The following is a 7,962-nucleotide window of genomic DNA, read 5'->3' on the forward strand; positions in this document are numbered from 1 at the left end:
AATTTCGAACATCGACAACTGGCTAACCAAGAGTCAGAGCGACAAATGATTAACCAAGGAGGCAACTCATTAACTGAATTTCGAACATCGACAACTGGGTAACCAAAAGACACAGGGACAAATGAGTAACCAAAGGGCCAACTCATTAACTGAAATTTCAAAGAGGCTACTCATTAACTGAAATTTGAACATCGACAACTGGTTAACCAAATGTCAGAGCGACAAATGAGTAACCAAGCAGGCAACTGATTAACTGAAAACTTGTCATTCACATTAGGGACGGAATTCACGATGGGAATGTATTCGGCCCCCTTACCGGGCCTTGGGGTGCTGCTTTCCCGCTTGTGGAACCGAGTTGGGGTCGTCAAATGGCCTGGTGCATTGTTTGAAACACTGGTTAATGAGTTGTCAAGGTCGGAAATCATAGAACATAAGAGCAGCTCATTAACTGAAATTTTGAACATCGACAACTGGTTAACCAAAAGCCAGAGCGACAAATGATTAACCAAGGAGGCAACTCATTAACTGAATTTCGAACATCGACAACTGGTTAACCAAGAGTCAGAGCGACAAATGATTAACCAAGGAGGCAACTCATTAACTGAATTTCGAACATCGACAACTGGGTAACCAAAAGACACAGGGACAAATGAGTAACCAAAGGGCCAACTCATTAACTGAAATTTCAAAGAGGCTACTCATTAACTGAAATTTGAACATCGACAACTGGTTAACCAAATGTCAGAGCGACAAATGAGTAACCAAGCAGGCAACTGATTAACTGAAAACTTGTCATTCACATTTGGGACGGAATTCACGATGGGAATGTATTCGGCCCCCTTACCGGGCCTTGGGGTGCTGCTTTCCCGCTTGTGGAACCGAGTTGGGGTCGTCAAATGGCCTGGTGCATTGTTTGAAACACTGGTTAATGAGTTGTCAAGGTCGGAAATCATAGAACATAAGAGCAGCTCATTAACTGAAATTTTGAACATCGACAACTGGTTAACCAAAAGCCAGAGCGACAAATGATTAACCAAGGAGGCAACTCATTAACTGAATTTCGAACATCGACAACTGGTTAACCAAATGTCAGAGCGACAAATGATTAACCAAGGAGGCAACTCATTAACTGAATTTCGAACATCGACAACTGGTTAACCAAGAGTCAGGGCGACAAATGATTAACCAAGGAGGCAACTCATTAACTGAATTTCGAACATCGACAACTGGGTAACCAAAAGACACAGGGACAAATGAGTAACCAAAGGGCCAACTCATTAACTGAAATTTCAAAGAGGCTACTCATTAACTGAAATTTGAACATCGACAACTGGTTAACCAAATGTCAGAGCGACAAATGAGTAACCAAGCAGGCAACTGATTAACTGAAAACTTGTCATTCACATTAGGGACGGAATTCACGATGGGAATGTATTCGGCCCCCTTACCGGGCCTTGGGGTGCTGCTTTCCCGCTTGTGGAACCGAGTTGGGGTCGTCAAATGGCCTGGTGCATTGTTTGAAACACTGGTTAATGAGTTGTCAAGGTAGGAAATCATAGAACATAAGAGCAGCTCATTAACTGAAATTTTGAACATCGACAACTGGTTAACCAAAAGCCAGAGCGACAAATGATTAACCAAGGAGGCAACTCATTAACTGAATTTCGAACATCGACAACTGGTTAACCAAGAGTCAGGGCGACAAATGATTAACCAAGGAGGCAACTCATTAACTGAATTTCGAACATCGACAACTGGGTAACCAAAAGACACAGGGACAAATGAGTAACCAAAGGGCCAACTCATTAACTGAAATTTCAAAGAGGCAACTCATTAACTGAAATTTTGAACATCGACAACTGGTTAACCAAAAGCCAGAGCGACAAATGATTAACCAAGGAGGCAACTCAGTAACTGAATTTCGAACATCGACAACTGGTTAACCAAATGTCAGAGCGACAAATGATTAACCAAGGAGGCAACTCATTTACTGAATTTCGAACATCGACAACTGGCTAACCAAGAGTCAGAGCGACAAATGATTAACCAAGGAGGCAACTCATTAACTGAATTTCGAACATCGACAACTGGGTAACCAAAAGACACAGGGACAAATGAGTAACCAAAGGGCCAACTCATTAACTGAAATTTCAAAGAGGCTACTCATTAACTGAAATTTGAACATCGACAACTGGGTAACCAAATGTCAGAGCGACAAATGATTAACCAAGCAGGCAACTGATTAACTGAAAACTTGTCATTCACATTTGGGACGGAATTCAGGATGGGAATGTATTCGGCCCCCTTACCGGGCCTTGGGGTGCTGCTTTCCCGCTTGTGGAACCGAGTTGGGGTCGTCAAATGGCCTGGTGCATTGTTTGAAACACTGGTTAATGAGTTGTCAAGGTCGGAAATCATAGAACATAAGAGCAGCTCATTAACTGAAATTTTGAACATCGACAACTGGTTAACCAAAAGCCAGAGCGACAAATGATTAACCAAGGAGGCAACTCATTAACTGAATTTCGAACATCGACAACTGGTTAACCAAGAGTCAGAGCGACAAATGATTAACCAAGGAGGCAACTCATTAACTGAATTTCGAACATCGACAACTGGGTAACCAAAAGACACAGGGACAAATGAGTAACCAAAGGGCCAACTCATTAACTGAAATTTCAAAGAGGCTACTCATTAACTGAAATTTGAACATCGACAACTGGTTAACCAAATGTCAGAGCGACAAATGAGTAACCAAGCAGGCAACTGATTAACTGAAAACTTGTCATTCACATTTGGGACGGAATTCACGATGGGAATGTATTCGGCCCCCTTACCGGGCCTTGGGGTGCTGCTTTCCCGCTTGTGGAACCGAGTTGGGGTCGTCAAATGGCCTGGTGCATTGTTTGAAACACTGGTTAATGAGTTGTCAAGGTCGGAAATCATAGAACATAAGAGCAGCTCATTAACTGAAATTTTGAACATCGACAACTGGTTAACCAAAAGCCAGAGCGACAAATGATTAACCAAGGAGGCAACTCATTAACTGAATTTCGAACATCGACAACTGGTTAACCAAATGTCAGAGCGACAAATGATTAACCAAGGAGGCAACTCATTAACTGAATTTCGAACATCGACAACTGGTTAACCAAGAGTCAGGGCGACAAATGATTAACCAAGGAGGCAACTCATTAACTGAATTTCGAACATCGACAACTGGGTAACCAAAAGACACAGGGACAAATGAGTAACCAAAGGGCCAACTCATTAACTGAAATTTCAAAGAGGCTACTCATTAACTGAAATTTGAACATCGACAACTGGTTAACCAAATGTCAGAGCGACAAATGAGTAACCAAGCAGGCAACTGATTAACTGAAAACTTGTCATTCACATTAGGGACGGAATTCACGATGGGAATGTATTCGGCCCCCTTACCGGGCCTTGGGGTGCTGCTTTCCCGCTTGTGGAACCGAGTTGGGGTCGTCAAATGGCCTGGTGCATTGTTTGAAACACTGGTTAATGAGTTGTCAAGGTAGGAAATCATAGAACATAAGAGCAGCTCATTAACTGAAATTTTGAACATCGACAACTGGTTAACCAAAAGCCAGAGCGACAAATGATTAACCAAGGAGGCAACTCATTAACTGAATTTCGAACATCGACAACTGGTTAACCAAGAGTCAGGGCGACAAATGATTAACCAAGGAGGCAACTCATTAACTGAATTTCGAACATCGACAACTGGGTAACCAAAAGACACAGGGACAAATGAGTAACCAAAGGGCCAACTCATTAACTGAAATTTCAAAGAGGCAACTCATTAACTGAAATTTTGAACATCGACAACTGGTTAACCAAAAGCCAGAGCGACAAATGATTAACCAAGGAGGCAACTCAGTAACTGAATTTCGAACATCGACAACTGGTTAACCAAATGTCAGAGCGACAAATGATTAACCAAGGAGGCAACTCATTAACTGAATTTCGAACATCGACAACTGGCTAACCAAGAGTCAGAGCGACAAATGATTAACCAAGGAGGCAACTCATTAACTGAATTTCGAACATCGACAACTGGGTAACCAAAAGACACAGGGACAAATGAGTAACCAAAGGGCCAACTCATTAACTGAAATTTCAAAGAGGCTACTCATTAACTGAAATTTGAACATCGACAACTGGGTAACCAAATGTCAGAGCGACAAATGATTAACCAAGCAGGCAACTGATTAACTGAAAACTTGTCATTCACATTTGGGACGGAATTCAGGATGGGAATGTATTCGGCCCCCTTACCGGGCCTTGGGGTGCTGCTTTCCCGCTTGTGGAACCGAGTTGGGGTCGTCAAATGGCCTGGTGCATTGTTTGAAACACTGGTTAATGAGTTGTCAAGGTCGGAAATCATAGAACATAAGAGCAGCTCATTAACTGAAATTTTGAACATCGACAACTGGTTAACCAAAAGCCAGAGCGACAAATGATTAACCAAGGAGGCAACTCATTAACTGAATTTCGAACATCGACAACTGGTTAACCAAGAGTCAGAGCGACAAATGATTAACCAAGGAGGCAACTCATTAACTGAATTTCGAACATCGACAACTGGGTAACCAAAAGACACAGGGACAAATGAGTAACCAAAGGGCCAACTCATTAACTGAAATTTCAAAGAGGCTACTCATTAACTGAAATTTGAACATCGACAACTGGTTAACCAAATGTCAGAGCGACAAATGAGTAACCAAGCAGGCAACTGATTAACTGAAAACTTGTCATTCACATTTGGGACGGAATTCACGATGGGAATGTATTCGGCCCCCTTACCGGGCCTTGGGGTGCTGCTTTCCCGCTTGTGGAACCGAGTTGGGGTCGTCAAATGGCCTGGTGCATTGTTTGAAACACTGGTTAATGAGTTGTCAAGGTAGGAAATCATAGAACATAAGAGCAGCTCATTAACTGAAATTTTGAACATCGACAACTGGTTAACCAAGAGTCAGAGCGACAAATGATTAACCAAGGAGGCAACTCATTAACTGAATTTCGAACATCGACAACTGGTTAACCAAAAGACACAGGGACAAATGAGTAACCAAAGGGCCAACTCATTAACTGAAATTTCAAAGAGGCAACTCATTAACTGTAATTTTGAACATCGACAACTGGTTAACCAAAAGCCAGAGCGACAAATGAGTAACCAAGGAGGCAACTCATTAACTGAATTTCGAACATCGACAACTGGTAAACCAAAAGACACAGGGACAAATGAGTAACCAAAGGGCCAACTCATTAACTGAAATTTCAAAGAGGCAACTCATTAACTGAATTTCGAACATCGACAACTGGTTAACCAAATGTCAGAGCGACAAATGATTAACCAAGCAGGCAACTGATTAACTGAAATTTTAAAATTGACAACTGGATAACCAAAAGTGGGAACTCATGCTTCGGACGGGCTTACATACGGCAGGCTGACGCCCGGCAGAGGCCCGGGCTTCGCCTCCCTTGCGTAAGCGACCGTCTCCGAATCGATTAAAGGCGTAAAATCGGAGTTCAGAGCGGGAAAATTTTTTCCCGAAAACGGCCGGAAAAAAAAAAATGTCTCCTTTTCCGCCGAGCAGGGTGGCATTCGAACGGGCACGGGAAGCCGCGTCTAACGGTGTAAAAACGGCTTGGCTCCGACGCGGGAGTGCGGAGATATGGCCGTTCAAAGTTGTACTGGAAGTCCGGAAGGAGAAAAATTTGACTGCCTGTAGCCGAAAAAAGTTCCAGCGGTCGGTCACAAAAGTCAAATCCGTCCCGCTGATTTGACACTTGTCATTTCTGGCAGGGGGGATTGGCGGGGTACCTGGAGAATGGTAGGAGGTGGTTTTTCGAGACTTTATCTGTTTTCCAGATTACTGTCTAGGGCCTCCAGGTCTGCAGAGACCGACCCGGGCTGCCGTCCAACCGACTTTTAACCCTTTTTGGGTGGAAATTTATTTCCATTTTTAACCAATTTTCGGGTTTTTGGTCGGGCTTAAAAACGGCAGCCTGACGCCCGGCAGAGGCCGGGGCTTCGGCTCCCTTGCGTAAGGGACCGTATACGAAACGATTAAAGCCGAAAAATCCGAGTTCAGAGCGGGAATTTTTTTTCCCGAAATCGGCCGAAAAATAAAAAAATTCTCCTTTTCCGCCGAGCAGGGCGGCATTCGAACGGGCACGGGAAGCCGCGTCTAACGGTGTAAAAACGGCTTGGCTCCGACGCGGGAGTGCGGAGATATGGCCGTTCAAAGTTGTACTGGAAGTCCGGAAGGAGAAAAATTTGACTGCCTGTAGCCGAAAAAAGTTCCAGCGGTCGGTCACAAAAGTCAAATCCGTCCCGCTGATTTGACACTTGTCATTTCTGGCAGGGGGGATTGGCGGGGTACCTGGAGAATGGTAGGAGGTGGTTTCTCGAGACTTTGTCTGTTTTCCAGATTACTGTCTAGGGCCTCCAGGTCTGCAGAGACCGACCAGGGCTGCCGTCCAACCGACTTTTAACCCTTTTTGGGTGGAAATTTATTTCCATTTTTAACCAATTTTCGGGTTTTTGGTCGGGCTTAAAAAACGGCAGCCTGACGCCTGGCAGAGGCCGGGGCTTCGGCTCCCCTTGCGTAAGGGACCGTATTCGACCCGATTAAGCCCCGAAAATGGATCCAAATGTCGGCCGACCAAGTAAGCTTGCTGGGGAGAGAGACTAAGTGCCGGGCTTGGCACCTCATTAACCAGTGAAAAGTTTTGGCTGCTGGAGAGACTAAGTCCCAGCCTGGGCACATCATTAACCATAAATGAAAAAGGCGAGGCCGAGTCTGGTGCATGGCTAACTGATTAACCAAATTGGCAAGGCCCGGGCTGAAAGTGAATGAGCGACCCGTGGCCAGGGGGCTGGAATGCGGGAGAGAATCCAACCCCCAAAATATGGAAGTCCGATGAGAAAATATTCGGCCGCCTTTTGCGGGCCTCGGGTGTTGCTTCCCGGCCTGGGAAAGTGAGTTGCTCCCGCCGAATTGACATGTGCATTTAACGATTTCGAGACATGATTAACCAAAACGCGGAAGTCCGATGAGAAAATATTAGGGCCCTTCAAGCGGGCCTCCGGTGATGCTTTCCGGCTTGGGAAAGTGAATTGCTCCCGCCGAATTGACATGTGCATTTAACGATTTCGAGACATGATTAACCAAAACGCGGAAGTCCGATGAGAAAATATTCGGCCGCCTTTTGCGGGCCTCGGGTGTTGCTTCCCGGCCTGGGAAAGTGATTTGCTACCGCCAAATTGACATGTGTCATTTCTGGCAAGTGTCTCAGGACATAGTTAATGAGTTGCAGTTTGGGAAATCATTAACCTCGTCGGAAGTCCCGATGAAGAAAAAAAAAAGTGCCATTTGCGGGGATTTGGGTGCTCCTGGTCGGATAGAGGTGGCCGTTTGACCCGCTGATTTGACACTTGTCATTTCTGGCAGGGGGGGTTGGCGGGGTGCCCGGAGATTTTCGGGAACACGATTTTCAGAACAAAATTCACTCAGCGGGAGCACTTTGAAAATGCCCGAAAAGTGTTACTTTGCTAAAAGGCTCATTTTATCAATATAGAGACCTTTCAAAGAGTATTGGAAAGTCATATTAAAGTGGTTTTGTGGCTTTTATGACTTAATGACAAAAAACTCTAAGTGTGAATCTGAAATCGTAGACAGACAGCAGAAACATATAAATAATTCCAGCGTCTAAGTTTCATTTGCTGTCTGTCACACAGGTGCCTCTGAACCGGTCAGGGCCTGTGACCCCACTGAGCTTGTGTTTTGTGGCTTATGCACACGCAGTGTTTGCACCAAGTTCCCCTGTGTTGTGCGCTCAGTGGGCCCGTCCAAGACAGCAGAAACAAGATGTACATGCCAGCGTCTTTAAAGTTTCATTTGTTGTCTTGTCACACAGGTGCCTCTGAAC

The sequence above is a fragment of the Somniosus microcephalus genome, unplaced genomic scaffold, assembly GCF_052327205.1.
Source record: "Somniosus microcephalus isolate GS21.2 unplaced genomic scaffold, FLI_Smic_1.0 scaffold586, whole genome shotgun sequence".
NCBI classification, from domain to species: Eukaryota; Metazoa; Chordata; class Chondrichthyes; order Squaliformes; family Somniosidae; genus Somniosus; species Somniosus microcephalus.